Source organism: Tripterygium wilfordii, chromosome 3, assembly GCF_013401445.1.
Source record: "Tripterygium wilfordii isolate XIE 37 chromosome 3, ASM1340144v1, whole genome shotgun sequence".
In the NCBI taxonomy this organism is placed as follows: domain Eukaryota; kingdom Viridiplantae; phylum Streptophyta; class Magnoliopsida; order Celastrales; family Celastraceae; genus Tripterygium; species Tripterygium wilfordii.
Window position 1 is genome coordinate 9,387,260 of NC_052234.1, and position 16,151 is coordinate 9,403,410.

A 16,151-nucleotide genomic window follows, 5' to 3' on the forward strand; every position below is an offset into this window, starting at 1 on the left:
ATCCATACCTGATCATGTCACCGAAAAAACCAATGATCAGATTCGGGCAGACGAGGACCCTGTAATAGCAGTGATTGTAATTTTTCTATAATTTTAATCATACACATTTAATCTGTGGTAAATAGATTGAATGTCTGTGATTAAAACTGTAGGAAAACTGGAATGACTTCTATTATAGATACATTTAACCTAGATTCAGAACCACTTATATTTCTAGAATCACTAAATATACAAATATAGTACCAATATAAATACGAATTCTAGAAATTAACCTAACAAATGGAAATTTTTTTGTTGTTATTCATGCATGTGTGTTTTAGTCATGGTGGACTAGTGGAGTGGCTCTTTTAACCAAACAATCCACACGAAGTTTCTCAAGATGTAAAAAATTAAAAACGTACTAGACTTTGTTTGAGAGTGATATGTGCATGCATTGAAATTGAAATTCAAGCACGTACGGTAAGCGAAAATGAAATCGACCTTACAATTGCATGAGTTTTTTATTGGTAAATTAAATAAGTAGCCGTTTCTTCTCTCTCTTCCGAATTTTTTCTTTGTTTTTTAACTTGAAATGGTAACCATGAACCTGCACCCCCCACGTTTTGTTGACTCAAGTTCAATTGGTCACCGGAAGTGATAAGGATCTCAGTCATCCCAGTGAGTAACATGTCACTCTCTGATTCAATCATCATATTTTATAGACCACTACACTTACATCAATCAAGGGACAAGATGAATTATTTGGATGATTGGGATCCCATTTACTGGGATCTCTAACATTTTTGATTGGTCGCTAACCCAGTAATTTTACTGATGATCGTAAATGTATAATTAGGTGATTCAATATATATTCTAATAGCATATAATCAGAAACTAATTTGAGCTTATATATACATTTTTTTTTTGGTTTCTGCGCCTGTGTCTGAATACAATGCATTGCAGTTTACATAATAAATTTCAGGATAAAAATTAAGTAGTTGAAATAGAAAAAGAAGAATAGGAAATTATATAGAAAAACCTAGATTAAATTCAACAAAGATAAAGATATTGATCACCGTCTATAAGTATGGATGTAGATGAGGGGGGTTAGTTGAACCGAGACATATATAGGCATGATGACATATAATCAAACTTTCCTATACATCCCTACCTTTAATTTTTGACCAAATCTCTATCTCTCTCTCCTTCTTTTTCTCTCTTTCTCTCTCATATATATGTCAACAAGATATCATATTGTTCCAATCAAGTCCCCCTGGAAGAAAACACCACCAAATTTCCCATAGTTCATGCATTAACCAATGGAGAAAGACGAGAAATAAGCGTGAAATCCTCTGATCCCTCGATCTGCCTTGGGAACTAATTTTTCTGGGTCTTGTGTTTTTTCCTACATGTTTGCTTTGCTGATACATTTATATATTATTGCATGTTAAAGGAGTATTTCAGCTTGAGGTGGATGATGGTGATGCTTGTGTTGACTGTATTCCTCCTAGTGTTGCCGCTGGTGTTGCCGCCACTGCCGCCGCCGCCGATGATCCTACTGTTCGTACCACCCTTGATCATGACCCTCCTTGTCTCGCTGGCCTTCTCTTCATCAAGACTACCTCAGACAAGTAAGGCATCGGCAACACCAGTTTGATGGTATATATCAATTTTTGTTTCAACACAATGATATGTATGAATGTATGATGGAGATGTTGAACTCTAAGATTAATTTTGGTCCATCTGCTGTATATATAAAAAAAACACTGTATTATTGTTCTTTTGTTCTAATAAAATTCATGTTGTCCCAGTCCATGACTTGATTTTAGGTTAGAATTTCTATTTGAATGAACAAGTCTGTGCAGAAGAACCACCTGTTTTATCTCAATTTTGATTTCCAGGAAATAAGTACACTGATAATTAATTAAATGCCTCATTTTTTTTCCCTCTTTGTCCCCCTTCTTCAATGGTTTTAGTTGACACGGAATGATCTTACTATCAATTTGTCAATTTGTCTTTTCTATTTGCCATTAAAGTTTGATTTATTTGCTCTTCGTTTCTTATATATATATACACTAATTGTATACCCACGCTTTGAGCGTTATTTGTTACGTTTAGAATTTAGTTTTTTTTCCTGTATGTAATATTAGAATATTATGTACACTAAAGGTTCGTATATTTTTTTGTCTGAGTATGTAATGTTAGAATCTTATGTGTACCTTAAAGGTTCGTTGTGTTTTTTTTTCTTTTAAAACGGGGAAGGGAGGATTCAAACCTTGATTATTAGGGTGATACACACAACCCAATTAATGACTCGGGTGTCATTAAAGATTCGTTGTTTTTTTTTGAAAGGGCATCATTACCCTAAAACCTTCATTAAAAAGGAATCGAAATATTTTATACACAGGACTAACATTCATAGCAAAACTCCTCTTGGTAAGCATCTCATCAGAGAAAATATAAACAAACAAACATTAGATGGATCTTCATAAGCATATGCAACAAGACTAAAAGCCCGGACCGATTCTTCAGAAAAGCGGTTACTAGGTGGACAGTTATTAACATTAACAACGTCAACCTTGCACTTACCCGCTCCCTCATCCCGAGGATTGACAGTTATGGACTTGGTACCCACTGTGGTACCCACTGTAGAAATTGACTAATCCACACTACTCTAAACGATGTTCGGAGGGGCCGATGAAGTTGCTGCCTAAGATGAATGACACCGTTGATTGGCAACTGCCCTGGATCTTAGCGATGGGGCAACTGCCATGGATCGTAGGATTGATAGTTATGGAATTGACAACTTGGGTAGTCTAGTGAATCCAGTGATACAAGCGGCGAAGGGCAACCAAAGTTCTCTGAACTTTTTACTCGCTATTTCCTTTGAAATAGAATGATCAAATAACAATTGACCAATAAGACTAACCTCCATCTTTTCTTGAAGGAAATTCAGGTGGGTATCATCATAAATGAGCAACTATTCCTCTTGATCCGTTAAAGTGAAACTTTGCCAATGGGATATCATATCTTCCATGAATTGACAAGAATTGAACTTCTCTATTAGATGACAACAGGGAAAGACTTGAAACTTTCTCCTTTAGTTTCTACATAGAGCAAACGAGAGAGAAAACCTTTGGCTTCTCTATGATTTTAGCCCCCAAAGGTTCGTTGTTCAGACATAGATGTATTGTATTTTTAATATATATTTCTTTTATGTTGAAATTTATATTATGAAATATATAGGCTGTTAAAACTATTATCAAGATAGTTCAACAACATTTCTTAAAAAGCAACTCATACACTTACCAATCTTAAGCAATCAAATTATTCAATCTCGTTAATTTTTCATGCTCTCATGTTTGATATGAGTGATAAAATTGCTTGAGTAGAGAGAGACCTGGAGTCTTCTATATAATTACTAAAGTAACTCAAACCATCGGAGAGTCATAAATAGGTACAAAACCCGTATGGTCGTCTAAGGTCAATGTATCCTCTATATTTTATTTTGATTAATGCGATATACTAAGTTTAATGTAGATTATCATTTATGATACATGACTTTGATCATCGTACCCCAATGTATAAAGGGAGATTGTACATGAACCCATCAAAGTGCCATAAATGCATACAAAACACTTATTTTTCGTGTAAGATGAATGTATTCTCTATATTAAGTATGATGAATCTAATACATTAACTTTAATGGTACATTTATATTTGTGATACATGATTTTGATCAACCGAGATTATTCATTAATCCATCAAAGAGTCATAAATGCGTACAAATTAGTCTTTATATTTCTCATAGGTGAATGCATTCTCTATATTTATTAACTTTAATGATCCATTAAAATTTATTATAGATGACTTTGAATCTTTTATCAATGTACCTGTATATATGAAGACTATATATGAATTTATAAAGATTAATGATAAAAAAGACAAAATGATAATGTGATTATCCTACACAAATAATTAAATTAAACTTTGACACGCAACAATATATTAAATACTCTTTAAAATGACATGACAACATGAGAATGTCATAAACTTTCTCTAAACTTCCGTTTTCAATTTGTACGGATATATATTTAATGCAAACCTACTAAAAAATATCGTTCCATTTATAATATAAGGGCAAGCCAAAGCAGTCCATGCATATATGTGTTCATGTACACATTAATTATTTCATGTCAATTTTCAATGAATATATACTCCTTTTAATTTTAAAGCTTTAATTAACGATTATATATAGATAATATTTTCAAATGTAGTACTTGGAATATTGAGAGCTGTAGAGAGTTTATTAATTGTTACAAACCGCACGAGGAACACAAAAACAAATCTTAAATCGATCTCCTCGGTCTTTCAAGAAACAATATCCATCAACCTCGGACAATTTCACATGACATGAACCTGGGATCCATAGATAGTGAAATATCCTATGTGTGCATTAATTATTATTATTAGTTTCCGACCCCACAGTTGAAAATCCCTTATGGAGTATTATAGATTGTGGGTCGATCCCATGATAAGCTGTACCTTTACTAGCCTTACACACCACGTTCCCCCTTTTGAATAATATTAATTGCTTCAACATTAGTTACTTAGCCACATTTTCATACTTTGCCTTTCTTTTTTTTTTCCTTTTTTTAAATCATCATTACTAAAACTAGAGATGTTTCTTGTAATGTTCCTTAATTTTGTTATCTATTGTTATCAAGTTTTGTAATCCGGTGTAATTGGGTTTCTGTTTGAATTTCAAAGATGTAAAATTACATCTGCTGTAATTGGGTTTCTTGTAATGTGCTGCATATGCCGGCCAGTACTACTCAGTAGCTACACATTTATGAGGAGAAAAAGACAAGAATTTAAAATTAAAATATTTGAGGTTATGTATTAATTGGCACTAATTTAAATCAACATCATTAATTGTTTAAAATATTTATATATTATTATTGTTTGGTACATCAAATTGTTCAAATTTCCAAGAGAAAAAGAGAGGTGCATTGTACCCAGTCATACATCGCGTTCCCTGTCAATGACACGCTTACGTGCACACACGTACGTGTGGCAATTGACACAATAAGATTTGGTTTTGGTAGAACCCACCATTCAAATATCATATATTTTTCTAATGTCAAATCCGGCTCAATAGTGCTAGGTAGCTCATATAGTGATAGCTCATGGGAGTTCAAGTCTCTCAAACGAAATTTTAAAACGGTTTAACTTTCAAAATACATGTTAGATTTTTAAAAAGATTACATATTCAGAATTAGTGCATAAAACTCTTTTTAACAAGATCCATTGTCGTTGAGTTTTATCGGGTAAATCTTAATTCCATTGTTTTTTTCAGTGAAATTTCAAAAACAAATGAATTCAGAACTAAAACAATGAATTCTAGACTGTAGTTTAAAAAACAATAGAATCTATATTAAACAATAAATTTTGGACAATGAATTATAAGATAAAAGAGTGAAAATAAAACTATTTCATTGATTAAATCAATGGAATAAACCTGTTGGGCTCCCAAACTGATGGGCTACATGTCATTTTCGAATCCAGTTTTGATAAGTATTTTGCTGCAAAGTCTAATTAATTTTTTTTAACCGATAAGAAGACTATACAAGATTACCCTTTCGACATTCAATATGGATTAAACCAAGGTCGTTAGATTTACACGTACAGAAATTTTTCACTTGACGACAAAGTAAATTTGGTCAAAGCTCAGTGCATGTCCACAAAAATATTACTCTAAGTGAGACGATATGAATATTCCAGATTAATATGTACCAAAAGTTCATGAATCTTGGTCAAACAGGAAAGAAAATTAAAAAAATCAACACAAACAATTAAGGTTAACTACATCGACATTTTTGGTGTGCTCCAGGGATATATACTTGATTTCCAGTGATGAGATGCTTAGATCTGAGGGAAATCGACCTCTCTTGTTAAAGAAGAAGTCAAGATCTTTAATGTAGATCCAAGTGTAATTCATGTGATTTTTTTTGTTCAGTCTTTGTTACTCGATGTATATCAATTGGAGTACGGAATCGTTCGACGATATCCTGTGTAATACGATATCGTTAGGAGTGTTCAACGATGATCGTCTTTGTGTTTCTTTGTTTTTGTTTTTCTAATACTTTTGGTTGTACTCCATATTTATGGTGACACAAATATCTACGGGTCTTTATTACCTAATTTATTAGATAACTTAATATAATAATATTTATACATTTTCAAACAAAAAACACTACATGGACCCACTAGCTTCTAATGTCGAGGTGAGTGAGTTGAATCAAGACATGGGAATGGGTCTGAGTTTCCAAGTGGGCCAATCCAGCCCCTTGACCCATAAAGTCTCAATCAATCTCTTTCTTCTCTGTATATACATACATACATTATATGATTACTGCGTTTTCCAAGACGTACCCCCCCCCCCCTCCCCCTTGACCCACCGCGAAAAAAATGAAGAAGAGCAATCATCGATCAATATTGGAGGGAGGGTCAATGAATGATGATGGTGATTGATCCAGATCATGATCATAAAGCTTCAGAAGATCTAACAACAATATTACTACTGTCTACAAAATTCTATGTTGATCGGCATTAGATTTATGATCGTGGTTATGGTTCTTCTCACGGCGTCTCTACTCCTGCTGCCGCTGGTGCTGCCTCCGCTTTCTCCACCGCCTTCTCTGTTACTGATGGTTCCAGTGCTTATCATGGCTCTTTTATTCTTCTTGGCCTTCTCTTCCTCACAACCACCGCAAGTGGCCACCGCCTCCGCCGTTTGAAGCCTCTCATCGGAGTCGTAATTAGTTTTCTCTGTATTTTCATATATATTTTATCAAATTTCCTTGTATTTTTTTGGTTAATATATTTTGATTCTTGCCGAAAATATCCCAAAAAATTTTTCAGTGGATTTAGGGTAAATGAAGAATTACTTGGTTCTTTTTATTTCTTTATCATGTACATATATCCATTTTTACTCTGTTTGGATCGATTCATGAAAACATTGATGATCAGCTATGGATTAACATGGATTACTCTAGTAGAAAGGTTAGGGTTTTTTTTTAATTTTTTTTCCTAATGTATATTCTAAAATTAAAAATAAATTTTTTTTAATTCATTAATATTTTGAATTGATTTTGATCAAATGTTGAATTGAACATTTTTCTTCTAAGATATGCAAAATACAAATTCTTGCTATCTATTGAATCCTGACATAAAAGTTCCAAAGATATATATATATATATATATATATATATATATATATATATATATTTTATGTTTGCTTTTTATTTTTTATATTAATTTTTAATTGGGGACAATTCGGTCAAAAATGAAGGCAAGGGCAGATTTTTGTCATTAATTGCGGTAGAAAAAGTCGAGAATTTGGAAAGTTTTGCTATTGATGTCTGTACATATGGCCACTATATATGCTTTCTCACCGGACGACTTCCAATTAATTAAGGTTATTTTGCATGCCAGGTATATATAATAATCATACTTTGATTTTCAATTTCTTAAAGCTTAATTTACCTTTAATTTTATTACAGTTTCTTCTCAATGCTATTATGCCAACTGTCATGCATTTCTCATTCTGGGTCCTCTTCATTAAAATGAGCTGAGATTGAGTGTCCTTTCAACTCACGGCCGAGATTGACAAGTTATTTGTGAGCTCCTTGCCAGTACCTCCATTAAGGTCTCGGTGCAAGCTAGCCTGACCCGTTTAATAAATGAGCTGAGCTTGAGTCTCTTTTCAACTCATTTAGTGAAAAGGCTTAACTTGACAAGTAATTGGCTCGTAAGCTAGAGGGCCTCCTTATCTAACATAAAAAAAATACTACTATAAATGTTTGTTCTTAACATTGTAAGTACTTTGAAAGTTGAATTTGGCTTATTAAAAAAATGTACACATACAAATATTTACATATGGTCATATAATATAGACACAAATGTATAAATTATTTTATTGTTTTCATACATGAAAATATAACATACAAGACTTTATACTTCTCAAAAAGTCAGTCTATCTATACTTGTTATCTGGCTCATTTATCCTAAAATGAGTTTTACACTGAATGATCACCCTATCCGTTAGCCATTTCTTTTGGGATGATGGGGTCGATTGTGATGAATCTTTATGACCAAAAAAGGAAAAGAGAAGAAAAGATTATACCCTCCAAACTAATACAATCCACAAACATATTGTCATTATTTATTTAACTTACCTTTTGTAACTTGAAATTTAAACTGCTTGCCTTTTTATTTTTACCGCATTAAGAAATTAATTAAAGTCCCCAAATTGTACTACTCTATCATTTCTCTTTAACAACATTAAAGCAAAGTAATCATATATAGAAGGAACCAAAGAATGATAAAGAATAATCAAGTTGGATAATAACTATTAGAAAAAATACAAGTAGGATCAAATGGTGGGTTGACAACCATAGAAGCACAAGATTCCTGCTTTGTCCGAGAGGACCGAGACAGACAGGGATGCAATGTATTCAGAAGAAAAAGAGACTTAGTACCAAAAATAAAATTCCAAAAAGTGGACTGACTTTCTCAAGCACATTAGCCCAACTGTGGACACCAACAATATAAAAAAACCAAAAACCGTTATTATTATTGTTCAAATTAAATCATGATTGAATTCAGTACACAGAAAAAGCCAAGTATTAGAGGGGATCCAGTGGGCAGTGCTCAAAACTATATAATTAATTATAGCTAGGTATGATTAATTAATTTTCTCTACAAGTTGTTTGTGCATGGTGGTGTAATTAACAAGTCCAACTAGTCTTATACTAATATATACTAGTTTACTATTACTACTACTACTACTTTTTTATGTTGCAAAAATGGATATATTTTTTAGACAATTATACATGCATATATGGAAACGAATTACCATCACAAGTGTACTAAAATCATAATTAAATGTTTTATTTTTCTTTTTTATTTTGACAAAAATAATTAGCTAGTCTTTTTCTCTAATAATAATAAACGAAACATGAATTTTTAAAAATAAAATTAAAAGAATGTTGCTCCGATCCAGAAAACACCACACATACATGGTCCAAAATCCAAATAATCCGAATTAAAATTTACATGAAATATGAACATATATAGTATGTGGCCGTAAAGAATTAATTATTTTATGGGAAATTAAGGTTTTTGAAGTAAATTTTAAAAAAAAGTCAAGAACAAGGAGATAAACAACTTGTAACATAATTACTTACTTTTCATTCAATTCTTTGGACATATAATTAATAGCTACATCATACGATTGAACCTGAGAAGCAAGTGTAATTATCGAACAATATTAAGGTATATCTATAGAGGCTAGAATATGCATGATATCTAACTATCTCCGTTAAGTAAATTGGATTGGTAGTCTCACTCTAATTCTGCACCCACGTGGTGGTGTCCGTGTGTCCTTCATTCTCAACTCTCATGTATAATGGGGGATGCATGGTACCATATATAATTATATCATAAACATATGTGTGTGTGTGTGTGTGTGTTTTCTTGTTCTAAAGACATACAGCCGCCCGGGATATATGGTGATGGTCGGGTTTTAAGGCATATACATGAGAACCAAATCAAGAAAGACAAGTATCGACTAGGTGGTGTGTGGAAGAGAATCCAAAGAAACTGCTAGATCCTCCTATATAGAATTGGTCAACTTGGAAATTTTAAGAAATATCTAGCCTTACAATAATCCACTCACTCACTCCATACTACCCAACAAAATAAAGCTATTAAAATCTAAAAAACATACACCACCGATTGACTCGGCCTTGCAGATGCATGCACCTTCAATTCTGCATATATTTATATATAGACACACTACAAAAAGACCAACTTAATTAAATTTTAATTTTGTTTTGCCTTTTTTTTTTAAGACGATCACATTTACCTAATAACTTTGGCAAAAAGATTGTGAGGCCCATGGCACTAGCTCGAATCACTAAAAAAAGATAGATTACGTCTGAGAATTTCAAACAAAGACTCGACTTCACCGATAAAACACCATATTATAAATGACACCGGGATTTAACCTAGTAAGAAAAACAATTAGAGTACACCGGACTATGTCGGATTAAATAAAAAAAAAAAAAAAAAACTTGAGCGAAACAAATCTGGCCATTTGAGCAATCCACCAGACAGATCTAAAAGTAAATCTAGATCAAGATCCATTGAAAGCATATGTCTATCGGTACTTGAACTTGAAGCTTGAAATCCGTAACATGCTAAAGGATATCCGATCATACACTGTTCTTGAAACTAAGCTATCTTTCAAACGAAAATTCAGGGGAGAATCTCACCATCTACCCATATTATTGAAACAATTAAAGAAAAACATTAAAAAAAAAGTGTTGGGGGAGAGGAGTAGGTGAAAGAAAGCACCGTTTCCTCTTCTCCAAACTTGAAAGAAGAGATGGTAGGTGGTTGCAGAGAGAAGGAAGAGAGAAAAGTTAGACAGAATGAGAGAGTTTTTTTTTTCACCCCTTGCAAACTAGACTTGGCTTTTAGCCATGTACATTTAATTTTGTTTGGTCTTTGATTACCCTACATGTCATTCTCCTTTTTCTTTGTTAGTATTTGTTATTATTCTTCCAATGAGGGCTATATAGTTCCATGTTTTGAAAGACCCACAATTTATTTTTTTTTGCAGAATTAAGTACTAGAGTTTCATCTCTTTCACTACTCGATCAAATCAAACAATTTTGCGAGCCAAAGCCAAGTAATATCGAGGATTGATTAAATGGTAATCAAAAGCATATCCCTACCAGGGATTCATTAACACGAAGCGCATGCGCTCTGTTTTTCCAGTTGAGGCTAGATTATTATAGCACATCACTGCTAGCCGGTCTCCGTTTATTTGTTTTGCTCTGTTTATTTGTTTCTCTCTTTTTTTCTTTGTTTATAATTTGCTCTCAGGCCATCCATTTTAATGTCCTATTGTTTTTTTTCTATTCACTTCATGTTAATATATCTGAGGTTTATCAAAAAAAAAATAACGTATCGCTACCAATTTCATTTTTTCATTCATGGCAATAGTTGGGATAGAAAATATTGTGCGTACAATATTATATAATAGAAAAGAAATATTGTAGAAATTGTAATCGATATTTTCTATTACCTGCACAAGGTATCCAATTAATTAAGATGTGAACATATATCATAAATTAAGAAGACATTGAATTGAATGTTCACAACTTGTTAAGAGAGGAATTAGTTGTTTGATGGCCAAATTAAGGATTTGTGATTCAGAAAATGAAATGTTAGAAATTTCAAATCAAACACTACAGATCAATATTGTCCGTTAAGAAAATCACAAAATTAACAAGAGACAATAAAACATGAGAAAATACTCAGTGATTGCTTAGCATCACGTCATTAGCTGCCGTGTTGCGAATGTTTTACTGAATACTCAACACGTGGCACCTTTAAGTTCGTGATAGAACACGACCTGGCAATTGGAATTGGTCTTGAGGACTTTCTCCTCTTGGCGGGATCGAGGGGGCAGTATATTGAGCCACTCCTAGACAATGCTGACCTCGCCCTTGGACGAGCAACCATCGATCTCATCCAGACGGTGGCACTCAGGGTCTATTAGCGCGGTGTTCTTAAGAGCCTTGAGAAGGGTATGCCCGAGAATCTAATCACCTCACGCTTCTTGCCCTCACAATCCGGCCTGCAACTTTGGTCAAGAAGGTGGAGGTGGAGGTGGAGGTGGAGGATCGAGCGACTATGGAATGGGTGAACGGAGAAATTAACGCTGGGAGGAAGTGCGTTTCGGAGGAAAGTCTTCAGAGTGTGGTCGTCATAGCCATGTAGCGTGTGTGCTTTGAGAATGAAGAAAATATTCAGTGATTGTTGACTGACATTAAAGGTGCCGTGCATGTTGTCGAGTATTCAATGGCAGATGCGCACCATGTTAGCTGATGACGTAGTACTATACAATCACTGAATATATATATATATATATATATCATTAGAGCGCCATTTCTTTTCAGTAAATTTGAACTTAAAATTAGATTTCTCTTTCTTCTTTTTTCATATTAAACCAAAATCAATAGCATGACCTACCAATCTGGTAGCTAAGCCAAATAATTACACGTTATAAAATAATAGGGAAAAAGACACGTGGGAAAAAGAAGGATCAATGTATGTAGGTAAATTTGGCATCAACTAATCAAGATTAGTAGGTCACAATAATAAACATAAAAGGAAGAAAATATGGGTCCATGAAAATGATACTACTTGAGCAGAACCATTCCCCTACGCAGTATTATATGATCCATTAATTAATCGGTTCGATGTATCTCTCTAGTAAGAAAAGTAAAATGTCAAAAGGCAACACCTGTCAACAAGATCGATTAAGCAAATAAACCTTTTATTTAATTTAATTTTATGTTAGTCTCACATCAATAAACCTTTTGTAAATGGAATATAAATTAATTGGGTGATGTGGTAAAATTTTTATATAGTTAATTAAACCGGCCGATACTATTCAATTTCTTTCTTAGTATATATAGTGAGTTTATTAGCCATTTCAATCAATGAATAAAATTATATAAATCATATGTTTTCAATTAGCATTTCTATCTTCTTCTTTTTCTATTTCGTTTCTTTTCCCCTATTTTTAGTTTCACTTAATTAGATGATACCCTAGTAAAAGGGTCTTCCCATATGAAATAGCTAGCTAAGCAATTCTATAAATTTTCGTTTCAACCATGCATAGAAGACCAACAATGGATTCAATATAAACATATATTCTTGAAAATTCTAAGACTCTTGGGCTTGATAATTAGCTGGTAAATATGAAATGGAATATTTATACGTGCCCAAAGACATAGTTGAGGCATGTTGATTTGCTTACATTAAAGCCAACTCAATATTGATTAAATTTCCACAACTGGTTTTTCCATTGAAATACACAGCCTTTCACATTCAAGCAAAGCATAACATGTCTCTCTCTCTCTCTCTATATACACACACACACACACACATATATACACACACATATATATATATTTAGCGGGTTTATATAAGTAACTCTACTTTTAAGCTCCCTAAATCTAACCAAATGACTATGATTAAAATTGATTTATGATTTAGGGATTCAGATTTAGGGTTTAGGGGTTTAGGATGGTGAAATTAACTGCGGTAACTCCTTACAAATGTGGAAGGTCGCAAGTTAAACTCTCACACCCAACAATTTGGACGTTATTTCCTTGCATTTGCCAAAGACCCATGGGGCGCTTGTGGAGTTAACTCTCCTTTGTGAGTTTTGGCCTCGTTCTCCCCACACGGGTTTCGATTCAGTTTTATCTGTCATCAACGTGGAGCGAACTAGGTTGGTGACCTAAGTTTAGAGTTGGCCTAACTATCCGATGGACATGTTGGGTTGGGAAATTTTCGGTTACCAAAAAATATTAGAGTTTGGGTTTTGGTGTTTTGGGTTTAAGATTAGAATTTTAAGGTTTAGGATTGTTTAATCAACTTTAGCCTCAAATATTTTAGGATTTATGATTGTTTAATCAACTTTAACCTCATATATTTTTGGGTTAAAGATTGTTTAATCAACTTTAGCCTCAAATAGGGGCTTAAAATTAAGATGAACCTTATTTGCACATCATTATTTACTGAGTACACCACACTCTAAATAAACCACAATTAAAATTATAACAATTATGAGTTCACCCCACTTTGTTCTTTTTTAAAATTTTACAAACTGCACCCCATAATCTCAACCGTTGGATCTCACCAACGGTTGAGATTAAAGAAAATTAAAAAACAAAAAAAAAAATAGATTCATCTTCAACCCTAGCTTTAAGAGAGAGTTTGGGGTTAAAACCTAGACGTGATGCAGTTCAGCCTCCGAGGAAAGAGAGCGGCTGTAGAGAAAGAAGTCGAACTCATGCCTTCAGAGAAAGATAACACATGATATATGACAAACGACACAGACTCCATACATATATGCCATATATACAAAGTTAAAGAGAAGGTTTTAAAAAAAAAGTTTCGAACTTTTATAAAGGCAAGGGCATTGCAGAATGGAGAGTAAAGCTGCCAGTGGCGGTAGCACGGTGGTCACAAGTCAGAGAAATCCCGTCCGAGGGATCAGAATAGAGAATCTGTTTAATCTGAAAGTTGGTCAGGTCTTCACTGGCTTTGGCATCGGCTGCGGTGTTGGTCGTCATGATTATGGCTGCAAATAGAGACTGAGAAACGAAAGGAGGAGATGATCAGTTAAGAAGGGTTGAGAAGGAGATGATGGCGCAAAAGGAGAAAGAGAGAACGTGGAGGGAAAAGGTAGGATCAAGAACATGTGTGTATAGATGAGGGTTTTTTTTTTTTTGTTTTTGGGGTGTACTTAGTGAAAATTGGGGTGTAAATGAGGTTAATTATATAAATCTCGAGAACGTCCATACTAAAGAATGACTAATTACTGTATATGTATACAACCCACAAAACACACACTAACACATTGAAGATGGGTATGTTACTGCTAGTATTTTTTGTACCTAGTTAAGGTAGAACCCAAAAAGGAAAATGAAAATGCCTTCTGGATCAATTAGTATTATTCAACCTTAAATAAATGAAGGGTTTGAAAAAGTTGCTAAGAGACTTTATAAAACAAGGAAAGCACATGCATATATAAATCATGAAAAAGAATTTTTTATATATATAAAGCAAGATACATGTGTGCGTGTGTGTGTATATATATATATGCATTTGAATATTATGGAGAGAATCCAATTGATTTAAGTTGGTTATATATATATTGTACATGAATTATCAATTAAAGTAAGAATTATATTAAATGTCATTAATAGTAATGCATGTACGACTTCAGTAGAAAAAAAAGAGAGAAGTTTAGGGGAAGTGGATTCATCAATAAATACAAAAGTTAAATTGCAGACAAAAGCAAAACACATATACGTTGATGGTTGGTTGAAGCAGGACTCTCCAAGCCCTCGTCCCTATCGCCCCCCTCTCCCCCTCTTTCTTTTTTATGATAAGGATAAGGACAAGCTCCATCTTCTGATCGTTCATTAATTAATTCTCCCAAATTGAATTTTGTCCTCTTTTTTTTTTTTTATATATATATGAAGACGTTCTTTGGGTGGAGATCGATTTTGTTTCTGGGTGTGGTGGCGGTTATTCTGGTGGTGTTGCCGCCGTATCTTCCGCCATTGCCTCCGCCACCGACAATATTGCTCTTTGTTCCATTGATGATGATGTCTCTTCTCTTTATGCTCGCTTTCTCGCTCCCTACTCCTCTCGAAGCCAGGATGATCTAAGTCGATGTTTGATTATTTGGTTTCTCTTTTGTTTCCTTAAGTAGTTAGTTTTGTTTTAGGAGGCTTAATTCATCTTTCAAAATGTACCATTTTGTAATGAAAATCATTGTTTTGGCCTTTCTTTCTCCTCTTATTCTTCCATTTTAGTTTGCAATTTTTTTCCTTTCAAATTTGTCAGATGATTTTTTTTTAACGTAAGGAGAGGCGATTCCTGTATTGCTTTGAATTAAGTCCATAGCAGGGAACGCACTCGAACCATTAGTTAGAGTGATAATGATGATGTGTATCATCTTAGTGATCAGAGTTCAAATCTCTCCTCTCCCGTTCAAAAAAAAAATGTCCAAAGGAGGGAGAAAGGAGAGAAGACGCGTAGGAAGGAGGAGGACAAGCAAAGCAACACACGTGGATGTCAATTTCATTTAATTTTTTTGGAATTTGAAAGTGAGACATAACAGGCGGTTACAAATTGACAGGAAATTAACATATGCATATATGGATTGATACACCTATATTTGGATTTCATACCAGCTTCATTTTCGTCACGTTTTCATATATAGAGAATGCAACCCCTAACGTAATAAATACAATTCAATGGATCGTATACATCAAGGATAAGATAGATAACATCCTAAAATGGAAAAAAAAAATGCAAAAAGGGGACGAGAAAAAGTGAGAGTGCAGAAACTAGAAACAACTTACGGATGGATATATATACACACACACACACATCAATAAGTTAGTGGTAGTTGTATCACTTTTTGATACGACTTTCAAGTGAATTAGTTGAAACGTGGAAAAAGTGGAGATTTTTGAGAGAGAAAAAAAAAGAATACAATCACAAAA